Genomic DNA, 24,586 nt, shown 5'->3' with positions numbered 1-24,586 from the left:
TTTTAGATATATGTAACCCTAGAAAGACCTTAGACTTAGGTTCTTTCGAATGCCAAACATAATTGAGTTTCTATACTTTATTTGGGCTTAAGTTCGACTAGGCTTTGGTTCGACCAGTGTAGGCTTTGGTTCGACCAGTCTAAGCTTTCGACTGAAAATTGGATAAAATTTGTTGGTTCCTTGACCAGTCGAAGGCACACCCTCGACCAGTCGAAGGTGGCTCGACTCGAAGTCCAGCAATGTATTTGGGCATCCTCGACCAGTCGAAGGCATTGCTCAACCAGTTGAGCGGGCCACTCGACCAGTCGAAGGACGATATTGATCCGATCCCGCCTGAAATTTGAAATTTGGTTGTTTCTTAAACCAGTCAAAGCAACAGATTTTCAGCTTATAAATAAAGGTCTTTTCTCACTCCGAAACATATCATTCAAGCCACCAAGAGCCTTCATTTTGAGAGAGAAAAGTCCCTATCTTCTTCAAGCTATAGAACGGTATTTTAAATTCTTTTTAATAACTTATTGTTTTGTAATTTCTAGATCTCTTTTTATGAATCATATGTTTTAAAGGGAGTTCTTGTTCTTCCTTTTGAGATCTAACAAATTCAAACAAGTAGCTCCGGTTTGAATTAAATTAAAATCTATCTAGAACCTAGAACCCTTTATTTTGGTTATTGGACATTGAACATTGAACATTCGTCATCAACCGAAGTGGTTCTACGGGCTACATCATTTAGTGTCTTCTAAAGAAGATAAGTATCTACTTTTCTGTTTTTGGTTTATTTGAGATATACAGGAAAATCTCATGTATTAGTTTGACTGAGATAGCCAGAAAATCTCAGTGTGTGGGGTTTTGATTGTGATAACCCTTCTAAAATCACAACTGTATAGGTTTTAAGGTGAACTTGTGAAAACCTTGATTATTAGTGAATGCCAATATCACGTGGGTTGCGATTATTGGGAGTGGAGTAGGTGTGACTGTTTGAGAACAGTTGGTGTACACACCGAACCACTATAATTCCTGGTGTTTATGTGGTGAATGACTTTTGAGATGTACATGTGGTGAATGTTTGTAAATCTTTATGTACATGTGATGAATGCTTGTAATAGATAGTTTTTATTATTTGCCTCTTGTTTTAGTTTGCGATCTTAATCCTTACCGCATTCAAGAAATCAAGTTGTCCTACCATAAATATTTATTTTTGGTGTAAGGTTGTCCTTTGAACAAGGTTTGTATCAATTTCTCAATACTATTACGATTGAGATCTCTGATTTATTTATTCTTTCGGTACTTTAATTTTTATTAGGCATAGTCCTATTCACCCCCCTCTAGGACTGTAAGCTCGCCTCTTTCATCTTCTTACATGAGATAAAATGTGTAAGCTTTGAGAAATGATCTAATACCACGAATATCGAATCTATGAGGTGCTGTGTTTGTGGGAAACCGAGCACGAATTCTATAGACAAGTCATTCTAAAGGCTGTTAGGTACATGTAACGTGGTGTAGAGGTCTGTATTCTGATACTGCCATTGGAGGTTTGACAAACATAACAGCATTGTATCGCTCTACCCACGTCACGTACCAATTACGACCAGTAATAGCATTCCTCAACAGGAGCTTATATCTTGTCTCGCCAAAAGTGTCCACCAAGGCCACCTCCATATAAATCTTGGATGATCTATTCTCTCAGAGAACATTTGGGAATGCATAGTTGATTTCCTTTGAATAGAAAACTGGTTTGCATATGTTGGTCACTAGGACAACCCTTTTAGCATCTAATCCACGCGTCCTTGAAGTCGTCATTATTAACATATATGTCTTTGAGGTATTCGAACGCGACAACCTCCTTGCTCATGGTGACTAATAAAGTCGCACTCCGGCTAATTGCATCGACCACTTTGTTCTGTTGCCCAGACTTATGGTTTAACACAAATTAATGTGAATTCCTACATGAATGAAATCTACCTATCATGCACACGATTCACATTAGCTTAGCTATTAATGAATTTGAGAACTTCATGGCTGTGTAAAGAATGAATTCCTTCTGAATTAAGTAATGTCACTAATGTCCCAGCGCCTGGACCACTACGTACAATTCGACCTCATATGTCAACCACTTTTTCCATGCATCAGTAAGCTTTTCACTGTAGAAGGCTACCGACCTGCCTTCTTGTGACAAGACTCCTCCAATTCTAACATATGAAGTGTCGCATTCGACCTCAAATAGTTTGTCGAATCTCGAAAGTATGAGAACCGCACTGTGGACAATTTGTGCATGATTTCAGCAAATTACCATCAGCTTCATTAGTCCATTGAAATGGTTCATTCTTTATACACTTTGTAATTTGTGGCACAATGGTGCTGAAAGTTTCCACGAACCGATAATAGAATGTCACTAACTCGTGAAAACTCTGTACTTCATAGATATTTGTCGGAACCAGCCATTACTGGATGGCTCTCAACTTTTCGTCATCTACCCAAATGACCTTGGACATCATAACAAAGCCCAAAAATAGAAGGATTTTGCTAAAAAAGCTGCATTTTTTAGATTGAGGTATAACTTATTCTCGGTAAACACTTGAAGGACCTGTTTGAAATGTTCCATATAGCTTGCTTCATCTTGACTGTATACCAAAATGTCATTGAAGTAGACCACCACGAACTACCCAATGCATGTTTTCACAACTTGGTTCATTAACCTCATAAATATACTAGGCGTGTTCGAAAGACCGAAGAGCATAACCAACCATTAATATAGACCCATCTTGGTTTTAAAAGTTATTTTCCACTCATCACCCGTCCATATTTGGATCTGATAGTAACCGCTCCTCAAATCCAATTTGGAAAATAATTTTACACCCTCCAACATATCCAACATATCATTCAGTCATGGTATGGGAAACCTATATTTTATGGTAATCTTGTTAATCGCCCGACTGTCAATACACTTGCACCAATTCCAATCTTTCTTGGGAGTTAATAAGGCTGGAATGACACATGAGCTCATACTTTCTCGGATTAAACCCTTACGGATCAATTCCTCTACTTCTTCATGTAGAATATTTGACTCCTTTATATTCATCTGATAATGAGGATGATTGGGTAAGATACACCCTGGGATAAGGTTGATATGGCATTGAACATCTCACATGGAGGGCAATCCATCGGGAAGGTCGTCGAGACAAATTTCTTTAAATTCATATAACAATGGTTTTAGTTTATAAGGAATGATGATGGTCTCGAGTTCTTTTCTCTTTACAATTAATGCATAGGTTTATCCCGTCTCTTTGGATTCCTGCACAAAGTCTTATATAGTTAGGATAAAACGCTCATCCACTTTAGAAGTTTCGAGTGGCTCCTCTAGATCCACAGGGGCTAGTATGGTTTTTCAGTCGTCCTTGACGAAAATATAAACATTATCTCATCCTTTATGACTGACGTTACAGTCAGATTTCCATGGTCAACCGAGTAGAATGTAACAAGCCTCTATGTCAACAACGTCATATATGACTTGGTCTTTATAATGTTTGCCAATTAAAAAAGATATCATGCATTGTTATCATCATCTAATTGACCTTCTTAATCCAGTCGATCGTGTAGAGGGAGGGATTACGCTCTATTTTCACTTGTAATTTCTCCACCATGACATTAAAAATAATGTTCTCGTTACTTTCGCTGTCAATAATCATATCACAGACCTTTCGATTCACTATACACCTAATTTGGAAGATATTGTGTCATTGTGGGTGTACCCCATTCCTTGGTGCATAAAATAGTCACATCACAATAAGTGACTCACCATGATCTTACGAAACCCAATCTGCCTCATCCGCTTCATCTTTTAAAACATGCTCTAATTTATCAACATCCGGGTCTTCATCGGTGTTTTTAGCACTACCATCATTGATGGTGAGGTTAACCACTTATCGCTAGGGTAACTATTTGATAACTGACCCGATTAGCCACAACAATAGCAATGGCTGGGCCTTTGCCGACCATAGGCGTTTGGGATCCTTCTCAGATCGGTAGCAATGGTCACGCCCCTTTGGGGTCTAACTTGCCCACTTTTCGAATCTCAGTTTGCGGGTGTAGGAGGCTAAGTGCGCCCCATACCTGTTCTTTCCCTTTGGCCTATGAAGCTCCCTGGGATGGACCCACCGTATCGACCTTAGTGGTAGGATAAGTCCATGTGTTGGGATGCTTAAGCTAAGCTTCTACTCAGGTGGCCAACTTGATTGCTTCATTCATCGTCCACACGTGCTGCATCTGAAACCGATCCTGAATTGTAACACGCAACTCACCGTTGAATCGGGTGACTTGCCGTAATTCAATTTCGACCAAATCATTTTGAACTGCCAAGTGGTAAAATTCTTCTGGTAATCTCTCATCAACCGACTACCCTGCCAACAATTTTGATCTTGTTAGAACAAACTTGATCGTAGTCGCTAGGGAGGAACCATATGCGCAGTAACTGCTTCATCCCCTACCATGTATAGATTGGTGCTTTCATCTATCTCATCTGTGCAAGCCGAAATTGCTCCCACCAAGTTGAAGCTCCACCCTTTAACTTGTAAGCTACAAGCTTAATCTTCTTCGCTTCAGGGATTTTCATGTAGTCGAAGAATCGCTCAACTTTAGAAAGTTAATCGAATAAATATTCAAAATGAAGTTGTCTATTAAAACTAGGAAGATCGACTTTCAACCTGAATTCTTGATTTGCCCGATCTACCTGATTGCCACCTTTTCTGGGATATTAGAAGATCATATCGTCGATCTTTTCGTTGTTAGGTCCCACCTCCTCAAGTGTGCTCATTTGGTTCACTGTCGGCATTGTCTTGTGATCGGTGCAATTACGAATTTCAGTGCATACTAGGAGTGGATCATGACCACAAATACAAAGCTGCCCAAAGACTCCGTCATGCAATTGATGGCAGCCTGCAACCCTTACATAACTTGTCGATTCTCTCGATGTGCCGCTTCGAAAGCCGCTGTTTTTAATTAAAAAAAAAAATCCTAAAGCACCGTCCATGAAAATGTTGTCTAACCTATCGTTAGAAGCCATACATCTGAGGAGAAAACTTAGCTTTGATACCTCTTGGCACAGTGAGGGATGTGATGAGGTCGATCATCGTCTTCCTCAGGGAATAACTACTCCGAATCCACAGAGCTCTCTGTATTCCTCAAAGAGCTTCCTCAAATCTACAAGGGATAAAAGCAAGAATAATTCCTAATAAATTTGAAATTATTTGATCAATGATAGGAAAAGAAATTACAACGCTTTATAGAGTTTTAGACTTAAGACTCCAACTCAAACACCCTAAAAACGTGACTTTAGATAGTAAACTTACTATTTATAGATGACCTCTATTCCTACCATTTTTGGTTAAGTGTCCAATTTGGCTCAACCACGTTATTCTCGTAACTTTTCTAAGCTCATGTTGGGCACGACTTCTACAACTCAAAGGATCAAAAGTTATACTTCAACTAAAACTTTTTATTTATAGTAAAAAACGAAAATAAATAAGACTTTTGACCGTCAATTTGATGGAATCTCGCAAATCCGGCATAGAATCATATATAATAACTAGTTATGGCTGATTTAAGGTTATGATGTTCTGGATCATTTTCACCTCCAATCCAGCCTTCTCTGGTCCATCTTAGCGTCCTGCGGGTGCTAGGAAAGTTTCAATGGTGGGTGTCATTATCCCCACAGTTCCGTGTGGTCCACTTGAGCTTTAGATCTGCTTCATTTTTGGGTTGACGCGGTAAAATGATATGGGAAAACAGATGGAAAGCATGGATATACATCACGACTGGCCCCACAGCGCCCAACACATCACACACCACAGCTAGGGGTGGTGTTGGGAACACTACCTAATCCGCGTCAAGTCATGACACATGGGGGGGAGGTCTTTGTATAGGTGCTTTTGTTGTATGTGAAAGAGACAAGATATGGCATAGTGCATATGTGAGTCTATAATTCTCAACACCTTGGTCCACCATTAAGAAAATGGGGTGTCGGGAACTTCTCCAACAACGCATTGGAGAGGTTTTGATCCCATTAGAAAAAGAGAGAGTTTTATGCTGTAGCTTGTAATTGCACTCACTTCACACGTGGAAGAGAGGCACATGTCCGCAAGATCAGAGGCGCTCATAAACCGATCTAGGCTTTGTAGATGCCATTATAGAAAATTAGACTTATTTCATCATCATGTGGGCCAGACATGTACAAAACAAATGAAAAGTAAAATTAAAAAAAAATAAAAATAAAAATTGATCAACGGTCCAAATTCTAAGTGCGTGTGTGCCCACCTAAATATCAGATTTACTTGGTTTTGGACAAGTTGTACCTACTTAGTTGGAATCACCTGATGAACGGATCTGATCGGGCACACTTGTTTCTGTTGTCTCTAAGTGTGAAGCTACAACGGAAACGGATCGGCTACTCACCCTGCCACTAGCTAATGGCTAGTGGTCGGTGCTCTGTGGGCCCCACCGTGATGTATGTGTTTCATCCATGCCGTCCACCCATTCTTCCAGATCATTTTATGATATAATCCCAAAAATGAGGTTGATCCAAAACTTAAATGGACCGCACAGTCTTGATTGAACGCCCACCATTAAAAAATTATTGGGGGCCACAAAAGTTTTCGATCAAGATGATATATATATATATATATATATATATATATATATATATATATATATATATATATATATATATTCTCTTCATCCAAGTCAGCATAACCTAATCAACATGTTAGATGTCAAATAACCATTACAGTGGGCCCTAGGAGGTTTTTAATGGTGAACATTCAATCATTACTATTTTCCCATGGTGTGGTCCCCCTGAGATTTAGATATACTTCATTTTTTGGGTAAAGAGCTAAAATTATCTTTCAAAATGGATGGACGGCGTGGATAAACACATACATCATGGTAGGGTCCACATAGCACCGACCACTAGCCACCTGGCTGGTGGCAGCGTTACTAGCCAAACCGCGTCCACGACTACAACATATATACATGTACCTCATCCCAAACTGTCCAAATCACAGGCCCAACCATAGGTGGGGCATATAGCCCTGAAATCACATCAATTGAACCATTCTGGCCTCTGATTAATAAACATTTGTTTGTTGATTTCTGTTTCTCATTTTAACCATCAATTTTACAGTCACTAATTGAGGTGGCTACGTCATCCATTGGTGCGATTTTCTGTTTGTAAACTAGAAACAGTCTGTTCCACCATTTGAACGGTTTGGATTGGAGCAAAGGATTTTTACTTTATTTTTTTTTCTTCAGTGATAAGAAAAGCATTTAAAATAGCATTGACCCATTTGATCCAATGATTTCACATTAATTAAGATCACATGTAGATCAATGAAAAAGAAAGGAGATTCTCCTTTTTAAAAAATCATGGCCATAGATGAAAGAGAAATTGTCATTGTGACCTAGGGCTATGAAAACCATCCCATGCGCCTAGTAGCATGCATCCACGTGAACCATCTGGACCGTTCACTAGGTTCAGTATACTCTTCTTCTACTATTGTTTGTGAAATCACAACTATCTGACGGTCCTAAACGTCAGCAAATGGACCTATCTTCTACAAAAATTCTTGCCCGTCCGTTTTGCATGCCACTGAGTTTACATCTCGGGTCATCCTGTCATTATGATTTAGAGCGGTCACGGAATGAGTTATTCGAAGTATCATATATGATTTTGGGCATGAGAAGCTAATTTAGCCACCCAACCCGCTATGCAAATTTCACCACTCCATATTTGCGAGATTCTATCATATTGATGGTTGAAAATCTTTTTTAATTCTGTTTTTACCATCTATATATATATATATATATATATAGAGTAAGTTTTAGTTCAATCATGACTCATGATCCTTAGATCATCAGGGCCCGTTTGGCCGGGTGGTTTGAAAGGGATTGAATGGTATTAGGGTGGATGGCGTGGATTTCTAGGTAATGATGGTGTTGTCAGTGGATGCTCTTGAGATCCATGGGATTGCTATATCCCTGGATTGCTATATCAGTCTGTTTGGCACGCCCGGCCAATCCCAGGATTAAACCTTCCCATCCCTTCCAATCCCTTGAACCAAACACGGCAATTTTGAATGGATTAAGGTGGATTAGATGGGATTTATAGGTAATGATGGCGTTATCAGTGGATTGTCTTAAGACCCATGGGATTGGGATCATATCACCGACTTTGTTTGGCACGCCAGGCCAATCCCGGGATTTGACTTCCAATCCTTTTTGATACCATCCAATCCCTTCCAATCCAACCGGCCAAATAGGCCCTTAGGAGTTGTGCCCAACATGAAAAGGGCTTAAAAAGTTTAGGAGAATAACATAGTTCAGCCAAATAAGACACTATTTTTGGCCAAAAACCATGAAGTCTAATAGGAATTATGACAATCCATAAATAGTAAGTTTATTATTTATAGTTAGTCACAAAATTTAGGGAGTTTGAATTAGATTTTAATTCTGAAACTTCTTCCTAGTTTAGTATCATTATTTAAAGTGTTATAAATTCATTTTTATAATTAACCGAATTTCTCAAAAAATAAATTTATTTGTTTTTATTTTCTCTTGCGGATTCAAGGAACCTCTATGAAGAGTCTAGAGAAGCTCCATGGATTTGGAGTAATTATTCCCTTAATGAATACATCATCACTCCTTTGAAAATGGACCGAACCTAATGGACGGTTCAGATAAGTGATCTGGATGCCACCGAGTCCAAGTGTAGCCAGCTGCAGCGAAAAGTTTCCATACACTTAGCCTACTAGATCATTTCCAATGAACAAAAATGATTTAAACCAATGTGACACATATTACCTATATTTTGTAAACTTCGATATACTACGGAGAAATACACTAAATGATATCATTGCTATATTTTCAAAATCTCAGCGGACTTTAAAATCTGAATTTTTATGATTTGCATATTAAATTGAAAATAGTAAGGAATTTATTTGTCAAATTATTTTTAAACAATAATTTATTTAATAATTTAGAATAATATTTGAAGTATTAATTTTTGTTTTATGCAAAATTTTCTCAACAAAAAATAAAAATCTCAAAATTTGAAAATCATACAAGAATTTTCTAGGTCGAGAAATTGCCGAGAATGAGATTTATCACTATGATTTAAACACAATTAGGTAATTATAATCACTGAGGGCTAAGCCTGGATGCATGTGCAAAAAAATAAGTATGTGCCACACATGTGCCAGGATCGCTTGATATGTCCAAGATCCAATCTACCTATCAGGCACTGCTATATCGATATCCTAGCCCAAGAATCAGGTTCATCCACTAATCAGGCGGGCCACAATTTGTATAATAAACATATTGCTTTGACAAACTTGGCCAAAGTTTTCCAACCAATCTGTTTCCAATATTGGAGCCCATGTGCTGAGTGGACCAGATTTACTAGCTTTTGGGAAATCATTTATAAGGTTGGACCAACCAATGGATGGGTTGTATTTTCACCTATATGGCATGCTAGCAGATGTGAAGTGTGTACATGAGCTTTGTTACACATGTGTGTCTGCTTAGCAAAGCTCGTAATCATTTATGGCCTGTTTGGATTTATGGAAAGCAAGGGATACGAAATGGTATTTCCCATGAAATTCAATTTTTGTTATTTGTTAATAAGTTTTTTTTTTTTTTGGCATGGAAAACATCATTTCAAACTTTCTATCTTTACCAGAAAAATAAATAAATTTATTTTCCAACCTTCAAGCCCAAGAAATGTATTTTTCCACCATGGAAAGAAAATAGATTTCTTAAAGGTTAAAGTGCAAATACGCCACCATTTGTATTCAATTACCTCACATGTGCCGCATTGTGCCTAATGAGACATTATCCATCTTCGATCAAGTTCCTCATATATCACTATGCTGTATGTGCTACAATTCATCTTATATTGTACCACATGCATAACTACTCATGTTCTCTTGTCTCCTGCATGTGCTATTGTGCCACATGTAACATAATTCATCTTACTTGTGCCCCATATGTTCAAAGCACCCACCAAAATGCCACATGTGCCATTGTCTATGTTCAATCATCTAAATATGCCACATGCCAATGTGCACAAGAGCAATTATTTAGTTTTAGTGCGGACATGTCAAATGTGTCAATGCGTATCTTGTGCTATATGTCAATGTGTAACTTAAAGCATCTCACATGTACCATGTCGTGCCACAATTTAGCTTCAAGTACCCAAATGTGTTGTGTATGCCACATGTACCACCATTCATCTCTAAGCATCCCACACGTGCCACATGTGTATCTAACATGTGCTAGTGATTGCCTAAAATTTATTTCAAGATTTTTGTTTTTCCCAAACAGAATTCTTGAAAATAAAATCTAAATTTCTATTAAAAAAAAACTTTTTAAAAAACAAAAAAGGAAAATAATATTTCCTTTCCCACAATTTCGTGAAAATAAGGTATCCTAGCAAAGTACTATTTAGTTTCTTATGCTTTTATAAATCCAAATAGGTCCTTAATCCTTTTGTTGTGCAGGACATTTGATATACTTGAAAATACAATCTGGAGATGTTTCTTGCCATCCCTTGTACCTTCTAGATCTACCAATGAAATAGCCTGCTCAGCTGTCCCATTGCTTAAAATATTAAAACATTTTTAATCACATGTCAGTGTTAATGTTTATTGATTTTATTGGGTGATGATTGTTTTATTAAGAATCTACGGCTATAAATTCACATTAAATAAAAGATTGGATCCACGATGGCCTACAATGTCTATAATCTATAGTGTGTATATTATATTGAAGCCAGATGGAAGTTTTATTATTATTATTTTTTAAGCCAGATGGAGGTTGATTAAAGCATAGGTATGTGATTAGCAATGATGGGTTTTGTTGTCTGTATCTAATTTTAAGAGTCAAAATACAGTGCAAAGCCTAGCTTAACCTACATCAGATATGTGTGTGTGCATGGCATTCAATGCGTCCATCATATGTCGCCACAAGGTTGATTAAAGCATAGGTATGTGATTAGCAATGATGGGCTTTGTTGTCTGTTTCTAATTTTAAGAGTCAGATACAGTGCAAAGCCTAGCTTAACCTACATCAGATATGTGTGTGTGCATGGCATTCAATGCGCCCATCATGTTCTCCTTAGCTCCAGAAAATCAGGGCCATCGAAAACTCACGTGGACCTCACCACAAGGAATTGTTGGGATGCAATACCCACCATTAAGAACCTTCTAAGTTGCATGTGGGCCACCATGTTTTCTTGTTTTCCATCCAGTCCATTCAAGTCCCTAGCCAAAATGAACGGACACATGCAATTCCGAAACTCAGGTCCACCACACCACGTGATTTTAGAGGTTTTAGAAAATATTAAGATGATGTAGTCCTGTTGAGTTTTGGATTGGCCTGAACTTTTGGTGGCATGGAGAACATGAGCTGACACATATAATGGACGGCCGGATTGGATGTGATGAATAAATCATGGGGGCCTCACACATGGCATTGTAACTTAAGCTTAGTCTAGAAAACTTTGCAATGGATCCGGCCTCCTAATATCGATTATTGGCTTCAATCATTTTCATTAGGGACTGGATTTGTGTACTATCAATAATAGAGAGAGAGAGAGAGATTTCAATTTTCCTAAGAAATCTATTATTGAGAAAATCCATTAGTTAGGGTAAAGAGAATCCAATGAAGGGGTGCAGTTGATAACATGTGCTCCATGGGGAACCACATGAGAAGTGACCAGCAGAGCACATGCTCCATACCCACCTTACAGGTTTTCCTGTCTCACGCGTATGAATAAAGCAGTCCATATACATGTTACCACACGTGACAATGTGGCAAATGGATAAGAGATCCAAGCCATCCATTATGTGGGTCCCACTGTGTAGGTCATGTCTTTGCCCAAATTGTAGGGTGGTCCACTGTTAAGGTGAGATTATTTCATGAAGCCAATCGAAAACTTGGTCGAGGTTTTATGAGCTGTCAACTTGTATCTAACATTATAGCTCACGTAGTGAATGGACGGAGCTGATTTGTCAGGAAGGTCATCTACAAAGTGGGACCTGTCTGATGAACGCTTGAATCTTACACCTACGTGCCCCACTGGTAAGTAGGTTCCCACGTAGATTGGCTTCACAAATCGTCCTCTATATGAAACATACGCCAAAATCCATCATATAAACTATCACTGGATTCTTAAATAACGGGATGCATTTTAGTTGGAGAAATGATAGGGCACTGCCCCACCTTTTGTTACACCAATGTGTTAAAGAGAAGTGATCACTTACCGTACCATCTTCCCCCTCCAAAATGCCATCAGTACCATGAAACTGGTGTGTCCTACCCTGAAGATCGCCATCATCGGAAATCAGGCTGATCCACTCGCCAGGTGGGCCACACCTGCTTGTTGAATCAGACTGCGGATATCCATTGATCATGATAGTGTGCCCAATCTGTTGCCATAGTACAGCCTGATTTTAGACGCAATGACATAATGTTTTCATAACACACGTCTTTAATTACCACAAGTTGTGGTATACCTTGCCTGCATATGGTAAACTATTTCAAATGTGTATGATATCTTGACCATGCAAAAGGTTGGTATAAGTATGAATCTGACCTGAGATAGGAATAAGTATGAATCTGACCTGAGATAGGTGGGCCAATAAATTAAAATCAATGACAAGGCAACAATGTAACCTAGCATAGAGGTTTGGCCTACCTCATGAATAGATCAGTGACGTTAGAAAGGTTGTGGATGAATTTTTAGAGGGATAGGATTAAAAGAAATCAGGCTAGAGGCATCAAAATGAGGTAAAAATCATCAAACTCTGCAATCATCATTGGAATATGTTAGAAAGCTTTCTTTGGGCTCTATGACCGATCCAACGCAAAAGTTAAGAAAATTAAGTTACCTTAGAGGTCAAATTTTAGGTCAAAATTAAATTTTATTATTTTTAATAAATTATAAATTTTGCTATTTTTTTGTTGCTTTAAACTTTTAAGAGTCCAATTATAACCTTTAAAGTCCTTGTACGAATCATCTAACATGGTTTTGAGTCAGTTTAGATCTTTTTAGTATTTTCTGATAAGTTTCTAAAATAGTTTATTACTTTAGGTAACACTAGATAAAATAAATAAAAACACACTTAATCCGACGGTGGTGTGGTGGTTTCCTCGAGGGCTAAAGCCGTCAGAGTTGCTGAAACTTTTTTCTATCAACAAAGTCACGATAAGCCATCTGCCAAAGCAAATGGATTATTACATCCTAATTTTGAGTGCACTACAAAAAAGTTCTCCATTGGGATTTTTGGTATGTGTGTGTCTTATCTATGTCGTCCATCCATTTAACAGCTCATTTTAGGGCATGAGCCCAAAAATATAGGTAGATAGAAGGATCAAGTAGACCACACTAAAGAAAATAGTGGAGATTAAGTTCTATTGTTAATATGTGGTGTGGTCCACATGTGCCTTCATCTACCTCCTTTTTGAGATCATGCCCTAAAAGTAGATTTTAAAATTTATGGACGGTGTGGATAAACTCCCTCCCTCTCTCTCTCTCTCTCTCTCTCTCTCTCTCTCTCTCTCTCTCTCTCTCTCTCTCTCTCTCTCTCTCTCTCTCTCTCTCTCTCTCTCTTCTTAGCTATTTCCGCCATCTACCTCGCCGCTCCACTCCACACCAACTCAGAGCTCAGGATTGGGTCTTCATGCCGGATCGGAGTTGCTGCGGGCCGGTAGATCTACCAACCACGGAGGTAGAGGGAGGGAGAGAGTGATACTGAAGAAGAGGGAAAGAGGGAGTCGAAGAGGAGAGAGTGTGGGCGGGTTGATTTCCCTATCTAGGTTTAGTTCGTTCATTTCTTTCTCATCATGGGTGGTTGCAGGCGTGCCAAAATTGGGATTGTGGCTCCAATTCAAGCCGAACAACAATGACCCTGAGCGCCAAAGTAGGTAGACACAGAGTATGACCGAGCTCTGAGAAGATCGGTCACCTATTCAACCCCAAGCTCTTCATCGTATTCCCCTTTTATAGCTTTTAGAGGTGGTAAAACCCTCAATGGGTTTCCTTATTAGTCCATGATCCTTTGTAGCTACAACTTTTATTGGGTTTCTCATCACTCGCCTATTCAGCCACTCACTCAATGTATAAATGGATTAGGTGATAGTCAGAAGGTGGGGTTCATCCTCTGATGATGGGTTACTCATTCGCCTTCCATACGAAAGGACTTTTCAGTACAGATTAAAGGAAATGAGAAAGAAATTCTTACAGTTGGTCGTTGTTAGTTGCTGAAGGATACTTCTTGGATAATTGAATGAAGTTCAGCATGCGAGCGTAAACTCCAATTACAGCTAAATTTATCAACTACTGGATTAATGCTATAGATTACACTATGAAATGTAAATGGCAAGTTCGGAAAGTAAACGATTATGCTAAGAAAAGTAATTTACTCAATAGGGAAAGTAAATAATTACACTAAGGAATGCAAATTGACAGGATAATTGCAAAGATAATTGAAAGATATATTTTGATTTGTATGGCTTGGCATGAGACGAGTTTTCTGCTTGCTTTGCCTCGCTATTTATAAGCTCTGATCCAACAGATCTGGATCATTCCCACGTTCCACCGGTTCTTGTAACCGCTCTCCATTACTGGGATTCTAGACGCTTCCCACGTTCTTGCTTCCTTGTTTCTAGCCACCTGTTTAGTGATCGTGCAAATTCAACTGTTAGACACTTGTCATTTGATCATCTGAATTCGATCGCACCCTTTTCAACTGCTTGGGTGATGTTCGGTTGTGGCTGATATGTTGTCTCTCTCCTTTCCTAGACACAACCGTACATATATGCATAAGATTTTGCAGCTATAGCATGCACATCCATGCATATCACACGTAAATGACCTTAATTGGCTGAAAATAGGAATCAGTCGGATTGGGTACAAACATTGCCTCCCTCGTCGCTATTCTTTCGAAGAAGGTGACAACGATGTTTGATGCTTCATTAATGCTGTCATAAATGCCCACATGTGTTACCCAAATGTGAACAACCTTCGACTGTTATTGTCAGTCTCGATCGTGTCAAATCGAGGCATCGAAGGAATCCCATGTTTACACGTATCTCTTCTAGCCATTCTGCCGAAATGATATGATTTCACAATAAATGCCTCTTCCATTCGTGTCTATATATTCAGCACTTTGAATCCAATTCTACCACGCTTCCAGATTTCTTCTCTCTGCAATTTTCTTTTCAAAACCTCTGCTTCTCATTCTCATTTCTCTTGTAATGGTTGCTTCTTCATCATCTGCACCTTCATTCGACCAGAAAGACATAATAGCAGTGACAGATTTATTTTTGACAAGGTGTACAGAAGATACTATCTTCAAATCTCCTTTAGGCGAAGATGTTCTTTGCCTCGGTCTAGCATTCTTTCCGGATGTTTCGGCCGACGAAGTTCAACCTTTCGATCCGTTCTTCCCAATCTGTCTTGAAGAAGAGATATTGATCCGATCTGGATCCATCCCAAATATAGAAAATGCGTTAAAAATGCCAAGGATGTGGCCGAAACCTCTCCTAGAATGGAAAGCCTGCTTCACTTGAGAATCATCTCAATGTGAAGAATCGTGGAGAAATATGGGCATCTTTGAGTGTGTAAAGCTCTCTCTTTTTTACTATGAAGCCAATACAACTCTTCTGCTTACACTTTCAGCATTCTGGAGCACCTCCACTAATACTTTCTTTTTTGGTTGTGGTCCGATGAGTATCACCATCAAAGACATATGCCATCTGACCAAGCTGTTGCCCTTCGAGATGATGTATTATGGGGGTGCTGCCATGAAGTGGTGCAAAGACTACCTGAGCAAGGCACATAAGGGTTACACCAACTTCATGAGGGCCCATCGCAGATTTGAGGGTTCGGTCGAAGAAGATGAGCAAGTCGCCTTCATTCTTCTCTGGATTTGCCGTTTTGCTATGTGTCAGTGCCAAGCGAGTCACCTCTAAATATGTTGTCCTAGTCGAATACCTTTCCGAAAACCATCAAATATCATTGGCACCATATGTCCTCAGTCACTTATACCAAGGTCTAAACAAGGTCATTCATAAAGGCCTACACTCTATAAGAGGACCACTTTGGCTCCTACAAATGTGGTTCTTCGCATACTTCTAACCTTCTTACTTCAATCAAACGCAGACCAATAAAATATATTCTTCCATTGGCGATCGACTTCTCCACATCCACCCAAAGAAGGCCATGGTCGAAGATGATCTCAGAGGATTATTTTCCCTTGACAAATTCAAGGAAGAACAATCCTTCATGCCCTTTTTAGAGGGAGAAGTTAATGCTCCGAAGTGGCTTATGGGACGATTTGAGCCCAATGACGAATACTCAAACGGTCGCTCGCACCAAGCCTGGGCCAGCTACGTCATGGTCGCGACCTTCCCTATGGTGGTAAGATCGAAATAAGAAAAAATGCCAAGGCTGGGCTCGAAGAATACAATCCAGCATTGTTTGCTTAGTAACTCGGCCTAGTCCAATGCATCCCATGCCCCCCCACTCACAAAACTTGCAATCAACCTCCCTACGACTGCTTAATAATAACCAGTCCCGACCTCTACGTATATCTTAGCAATTTATATCACAAGGAAGCAATTGTTTTGAAGATTCCAAGCTATCATAACTCTTCTCTGGTGATGGATAGTTTCACAACATGGTGGGATCCTCATTACACCAAATTCTTAGGTGGTACGAATGCAACATAGCTCACTTCCCGATTTTGTTCCCAATTGGGTACAGTGAAGGGCAAAAAGATGACCGCCACAATACAACCTACTCTTGTTGCTAGGAGACTGACAAGTCCGGCAAGGACGAGATTGGTCACCGTTTCTTCTACCCGTCCTTGACAGCTAAAGATCCTCTCCCATCAAGCCAGGAGCTTTCAGAGGAATAGTTAGAGGTTCTTTCACTTGCTCCACCGCAACGAATGGCTCCGAAGAAGATTTCAGACCTAGGTGGTATTCTCAGTCATCCTCCATAAATTCCTATCCTTTCTTTTTAATGCACGGATCCCCTTAAATCTCATCTGATAGTAGGAGATTAGCCGTTATCCAGATCCAGTTGATCATGGAATACGTCCTCGACTAAAGCTATATCTGCTTTCGAAAAATACTTTAAGACGAAGTACTGGCCTAACCTTTTCGTCACAGATTATTCGCAAGAAATTGACGAGGGTTTAAAATGCCATAAGGAATCTCACTTCATTAAATGTTGGAATAAATAGTTGCAGGATAGAGAAAGATTGAATAATCCTGATATCTCATTCGAGAAATATCTCACACCTTATCACCCTAATCTGCCATGATTCCCCACTTCCAATCGGTCGTTAGCGACGGTAATAAAAAATCCTCAAGCTATTAAGAATCAACCAGTCGTCCAAGCAATTCGATTTGATTTATGTGGAGATCGCTAGACCATGTCTTTTACTTTGATTCTTTCTCTTTTGCATTTATTAATTCTTCTTTTTTTGTAGTTACTCAAGAATTGACAGTGGCCAAGAAGTAGACGACCATAGTGCGAATGCAACAGCAACCAACAACTGTGATAACAGTGATCCTAATATTTGCCGTTCCTTTGGCAAAAGTGGTGATTTCATAAGTATCGGCTGCACCAGCAATAGTAATAACTTTAGCAATCCTCAAGGTGCCAAACCCTGTGATTACTAAGGATGTGACCATTGATTCAGAAACAATGGTCAGTGTCGAAGATGTTTCCTCCAAAACCAATCTTCCTGAAGATTCGGAGTATATGATACATGTTCCCCCCAGCCCTGCACAAACTATTCAGAGTGCGGTTGAGGTTTCTTCTCCTCAACCCTTCGTCGTAAAATTCGCTCCTCCCTTGTTGCTCCTCTAACCACCTGCAACGGTTGAGAAGATTTCGACTCCGGCCGAGCTTGAAGCTACAAAGGATGTGGTCGAGGAGATTTCGATTCCAACCGAGTTTAAAACCATGGTTGTAGTCGAGATGGTCTAGGAGATGATTGAGATGGCAAGGACGATGAGCAAAGAAGAGAGAACTGAAGCTAATGCGATTGAAGCCGTTGAGCCAAACCTAACTAAAGTTGTTGAGCCAAATACAATCGAAATTGAGGAACCTACTGCCGTTTCGATCGCGACCATCGAGGCAACTTCGGTCGAGATTGCTAACAGGGTCGAGACGACCGAGAGTACTCCTGCCATCATTGCAGAATCCATTACAGTCGAGACTTTTACACCAGTTTCCACTAGAGTTGTTTTGACCAAGACTACTTTTGCCTCTATTAGCGAAGATCTTCCTCTAGTGGTGGATATCATCTCTCCCTTCCAGAGGGCTTTAGCTGGAGAGAGCACAGTAACCGAGTCTTCATCTTCTTACAGCACCGTTCAAGATGTACGGTCCGAGCTCCAAGTTCTTTTGTAGAGGGGTATAAAGGAGTCTCTTAATGCTGAGGTGATCGAAAGACTCGACCACTTGGTCGAGGCTTACTACATTTTCTCGTGGTCGGACCCAACCCTCACTGACAACGTACCCATTGTGTAAGAACTTCAAGAGTTACTCAAAACCCCCTTCCAAATTAGTACTGTCGTCAACTGTCTTCGCGCAGAATGAGCTGCTGCTGTTGAGGGTCAAATATTGCATATTATCGCTCATTTATATCTTGGTTTTATGAACATGATAATGGTTACTGTTCTATTTTACTCATGTTTGTGTTGCAAGGTGAATTTAAGAGATTAGATTGAAAATGGTGTTAAAAGCATGGATTTGATGCTCAAGAATCACCAAAGCAAGGGATGGATCTCAGGATATCAAGATTGAAGAATTCACATGCCGAAGATCCAAGAAACCAAGTGAGGAATGAAGAGAATCAAAGATTTGAAGTGAAAAAAAGGAATCCTGAAATCGTCCTGAAAAAGTATATTCTGAAACTCTGGGTCATTTTGTGAAATTGTGCAGAGTGAAGTCTATTTTAGCAAACTACACAGAGTGATGTTTATTTCAGCAAACTGCGTAAATTTGAGGCGATTTCTAGAGTTTTCCAACCAGGTGCAAAAGTTGGAGTTCCACAACCATAAGTAGGATTGCATCTTTTAAGGTTTAAGGAGTGGTAGCAAAAGGGTGGAGAAGTCATCGCCAAGAGTTTTTCTTATTCTTCCTTAGTTGTTTTCATGCTTTCTTCTGGGGTTTTAAATCCAATCATGTCTATGGTTGGCTAAACCTCTTAGCTAAGGCTAAGAGGTGAAGTTTATAGCATGATGGGATGTTTCTATTGCTTTGATTCATGTTTATATTGAACTTCAAGTATTCTAATTTTATATTTAAAGAATACTTTCAGTTTTTAATGGTTTATTGTGACTCAAATTATAGTAGATCTGCAATAACTTTGAGTATTTTCTTTTCCTGATTTGAGATTATGAAATTAGTAAGTCTTGTTGTTCACCATCGTCCCTTGGGCATGGTAGAGTGATGAAATCTTTCCTAATCTTCACAATTCTCCTGCTTTGAGATTATGGGATTGGTAAATCATGTTGTTTGCCATTGTCTCCTGGGCATGGTTTGGTGATGGAATCCTTGCCAATTATCATAGTTCTACTTCATTGACAATTAGGTCAATGGTAGTTCAGATTTAGTTTTATTGATGTATTTTCCAATTGGATAGGATAGGACTCCAATTCTAATTGTGTTACTTAAATCAAGCAAGAGGGCTCCCTGATCACTACAAGTGAATCCTTGGCACCCTAGTTCCCACCTTTAAATTCTTAGTTTTAATTCCTTAATTCACAATTACTCTCTCAATCACTTCATAATTAGTTTTACATATTCTTCTAGTTCTACTTCTAGTTAATTTCAGAAACGCACAAGATCAGTCCCTGTGGATTCGACCTCGGTCTTACCGAGATTATTACTACATTGCGACCCTGTACTTAGGGTTGTGAACACGTTTTTGGCGCCGTTGCCGGGGATTAACAATTGCATTTTCTGGATTTGATTAGTTTTGGAATTAGGTTAATATTAGGATTTTTCTACTTTCTATTTTTAGGTTAGGGTTTTTTCATAATTATTTTAGAAACTAACTTAGCTTTTTATTTCTAGGTTTAGAAACTTTCTTTTTTATTTTTAGAAACTAATTTACTTTCTAATTCTAGGATAAAAACTTTACTAATTTGTTTTTAGAAACTAATTTTTTATTTTTTTAGAAACTTTCCTTTTTCTTCTGTAGGATCCCAAAATAAAAACTTCTAATTTGGTAACTTTTTTCTAATTCTCTTTCTTTCTATTTCTGGACTTAGAAACTTTCCTAATTTGTTTTTAGAAACTAACTTTTTTTTATATTTCTAGATTTAGAAACTTTCCTAATTTGTTTTTAGAAACTAACTTTTCTTTTTATTTTTAGATTTAGAAACTTCCCTAATTTGTTTTTAGAAACTAATTTTTTTTCTATTTCAAAATTTAGAAACTTTCCTAATTTGTTTTTAGGACTAACTTTTTATTTTGTTTTTAGGTTAGGATTTTTTCTGATTTATTTTTAAAAAATAACTGAACTTTTTGTTTTGTACGATCTTAACATAGAAATCTCCAATTTGGTAACCTCTTTCTAATTTCCTCTATATTTATTATTGCTTTAGTTTTCTTTCTTCTTAGGCTAGGTTAGATTAGAAATTGAGGGTTGTGAGTGTTTCATGCCCAAGTGGGTCGTTGATGACACTCGACGTCTCTTGAGTGGAGGACTAGTTGAAGGATTGCCTATCCATCACAGGATTAGACATCCCTTGAGATCCTCTGAGTCAGTAGAAGTTATGGCTGCAAATCTACCTCAACTTCAAGTTGAGGAAGCTCAGGATGAGAATGAGGTGCATCATACACCCTCGCCTCGTACTCTATGAGATTATTTACAACCGGCGGGGGTGATCACACCATCTTGCATGATTTTTCTAGAGAATGCAAGACATATGAATATCAAGCTGGGAGTGATCCAACTCCTTCCAAAATTTCATGGACTTGAATCTGATAATCCATATCTACACTTGAAAGAGTTTTATGAGATAATAACCACTCTATACTTTCCTAATGTGTCTGAGGACACGATTGGGCAAAAACTCTTTCCCTTCTCCTTAAAAGAAAAGGCTAAGACGTGGTTGCACTCGCTACATCCATGATCGATTGGTAGATGGAACGATGTGACAAGGGAGTTCACTAAGAAAATTTTCCCATATCATAAAATGAACATGCTCAGAAAGTCAATCATGAACTTCTCCCAAAAGGAGGATGAAACATTCTTCTAATATTGGGAGCAGTTCAAGGATCTTGTCAGTTCATGCCCATAACACGGTTTTAAAATAGGGTGCATCACAAATTTCTTCTACGATGGACTGACATCTTCCATACTCCAATTGGTCGCGACGATGTGTAATAGGGAATTCATGAACAAAGATGTCAATGATGTGTGGGATTATTTAGACGGACTTGCTGAAAATGTACAATCATGGGACATCTCTCCAAAACCTACCACTTCTAAGGGCCTACTCAATCAAAGAAAGGGGGAGGAATGTATGCTTTAAAAGAAGAAGATGACTTGAGTGCAAGGGTGGCCAATCTCACAAGAAGAGTCAAGGCCATGGAAGTTCAGAAGGATAAGGCTAAGGAAGTATTTTGCAGTATTTACGCTTGCAACATACATACAAATAAAAATTGTCCAACAATACCTACTTTCTAAGAAATTCTAAATGAGCAGTCAAATGCCGTGAACAACTACCAAAGACCTTTCAATGTACCTACCTCAAATACATACAACTCCAGCTGGAGAAATGGACAAACTGCTACTCCTTAAGGATTCCCTAACCAATTCTTAAATCAAGGGAACCTTTAGGAGGATTCGATCTTAAAACACCTTCAAAATCAAGAGCTTTTCAATCAGAATATATTGCAAGCAATTCAAGACCTTTCAAAGGCCATACAAGGGTGTGAGATAAAAATTTCAATTGGGGAGAAAGGGATCTTTCCGACCCAACCTCTCCTCAACCCTAAACCGCAATACAAAATTAGTGACCCAAGCTCTTCAAATCATTGTGGAACAATCTAAGTCTATCACCACTCTTAAGAGTGATAAAACAATTGACAAATCTATTCCGGTAAAGACTGAAAATTCTAAGGACCCGGAAAAAGACATGGATGATAGACCTAGCATTGCCCCACATGAGTTAGAATCGGAACCTCAAGGTAGGCCGATTGCTCCATTCCCTCAGTGGTTGATTGCAGCAAAACCTCTATCAAACTCTCACGATATTCTAGAGGTGCTTAAACAAGTGAAGGTCAATATTCCTCTACTGGATGTCATTAAATAAATCCCTTCATACGCTAAATTTTTGAAAGATCTATGAACTACCAAGAGACGACAAACTATTTAATAGAGAATTTTTCTGATAGAAAAAGTGAGTCATCCTTAAACAAGATGTGCCACAAAAGTACAAAGACCCCGGTATCCCAACCATCACTTGTGTAATTGGTAACTACTAAATTGAGCATGCACTTCTTGACTTAGGGGCGAGTGTTAATCTAATTCCTTACTCAGTTTACGAACAACTGGGCCTAGGTGAATTAAAACCCACCCGGACCACTTTACAACTTGCCGATCGATTGATTCGTGTACCGAGAGGGATCATTGAGGATGTGTTGGTCCAGGCTGACAAATTCTACTATCCAGTAGATTTTATTGTCCTGGATACTTAACCCATCATGGACATGAGCACTTAGATTCCTGTCATTCTTGGCTGCCTATTCCTTACTACATCAAGTGCAATAATTAATTGTAGGAATAGAGTTATGAGTTTATCTTTCAGAAATATGACATTAGAGCTTAATATCTTTTTCAATATGAGCAAACAGGCAGATGATGATGACGAGGCCCATGACATTAACATGATTGACTTGTTCGTGGAAGATAGAGCGCTCCTGACTCTATACTCCGATCCTCTTGAGACGTGTTTGGCCCACTCCCCTGATTTGGATGAATGCACAATTAGGGAGATGGATGCCATGCTTGAAACTGCGTCGGTACTTGAAGTTAACTAGCGGAGGCCACAATTTGAAGATTTACCCCAAACTGATGTAATGCCTTTATCGTCTAGCTTTAAGATACCGAAGCTTGACCTAAAACCTTTACCTGCTGATCTTAAACATATTTATTTAAGTCAAGAAGAGACATACCCAGTGGTGATTTCATCCCACCTTAAGAAAAAACAGGAGAGTATACTCATTTCTACTCTCGAAAAAGATAAAGGTGTTATTAGGCATATTATCACAGATCTCGATATGGTGAATGTACTCCTTTCAGCTGAATGTTTCGACTCTCTAGAAGATTGCTTGGTACAATTTAAAGATTCAAATGATCCTATGATACAAAATATGGTGAATACCTTACGAGATAATACCTCGATAGTTGATACTGACCAAGAGAATCCTTACTCTGAAGAACCTCCTTCCACAGATCCTGAATGTTTACCATCAAAGGGAGAGGATCTAAAAATTGAATCTAAGTTTGAAACTTCGGAATGTATTGAGGCTACATCACCTACTGCAATTTTTTCTAAATTTCACTTACTTGTAGTCTTTGATTCACCATATTGCTTTAACTTTGAAAATTTGTCTGTCACAGGTGAATCATATATACTTTGGATATCTTAAGCGATTCATCAATGATTTTTTGCAGAGGCCCATAAATTTCTCTTGAAAATCATGCTCCAAGGCATCTAAGTTTATTACAAAAAGGCCTTTTGGATGATCTTGTTGAGAAACCTATGGAGAAATTTATTAAGATAATGGCTGGAGGAGGAACCTTGTGGCATAACTGAGTAGCTTTCTCCTACTTTCCTAGTTTATGATTATTGCTTTGATATACTTTAGGATTAAGATAGTTTATTTTTCGTTGTTTAGGATAGTTTGCTTTTTGTTGTTTAGGATAGTTTACTTTTTGTTGGTTTAAATTCTTATGCTAAACCATCTTCACATTGAGATCCTTATGAAAAAGCCTCAAAATTCTTTCTTCAAGTAATACCTTCCCCTTGCTTCTCCTTTATTTTCATTGCCTCATTTGCATTGAATGCTTATCTCTTTTCTATTGAGGACAATGTAGATTTTAGGTTGGGGAGTGTGGATCAGGCAAGCTAATCAGTTGTTTTCTTAGTCTTTAGGTGAAATTGTGAAAATTTGAGAATTTTTTTAAAAATTTTTACAAATTTAAGTGATCTCAAAGTTAATCCATGAATTAGAATTAAAAGATACTTAATGTTGATGCCTTATGTCTCTTGAATTTTAGTCACTTGGGAGATCTCAAAATTGAGTTAAGTCATTGATCTTCAATTAGAAGTTTTAAATATTGATTGAGTCATGATTTCACATGTCACCTCTAGCTTACATATTAAAGTGTCAATTTGATATTGAGTTGTTAACTTGATGATTATTAAGCATGGAAGGAACCAACCTAGGGAATTCGTCCATCATGTTCAATGGGAATAATTAAAAAGAAAGAAAAAG

General features: G+C 38.6%; 1 non-coding gene across 1 annotated transcript; it reads right to left on the bottom strand.

Annotated features, from left to right (window-relative positions):
* Positions 1-21,282: 21,282 nt before the first annotated feature.
* Positions 21,283-21,389, bottom strand: LOC131247546 (small nucleolar RNA R71). The gene has a single exon (XR_009171828.1). It is a non-coding gene; the product is annotated as a small nucleolar RNA R71 (small nucleolar RNA).
* Positions 21,390-24,586: the final 3,197 nt, after the last annotated feature.

The sequence above is a fragment of the Magnolia sinica genome, chromosome 5, assembly GCF_029962835.1.
Source record: "Magnolia sinica isolate HGM2019 chromosome 5, MsV1, whole genome shotgun sequence".
Classification (NCBI taxonomy): domain Eukaryota; kingdom Viridiplantae; phylum Streptophyta; class Magnoliopsida; order Magnoliales; family Magnoliaceae; genus Magnolia; species Magnolia sinica.
Note: the sequence above shows the minus strand (reverse complement) of the source record. Positions and strands in the feature narration are given on the sequence as shown.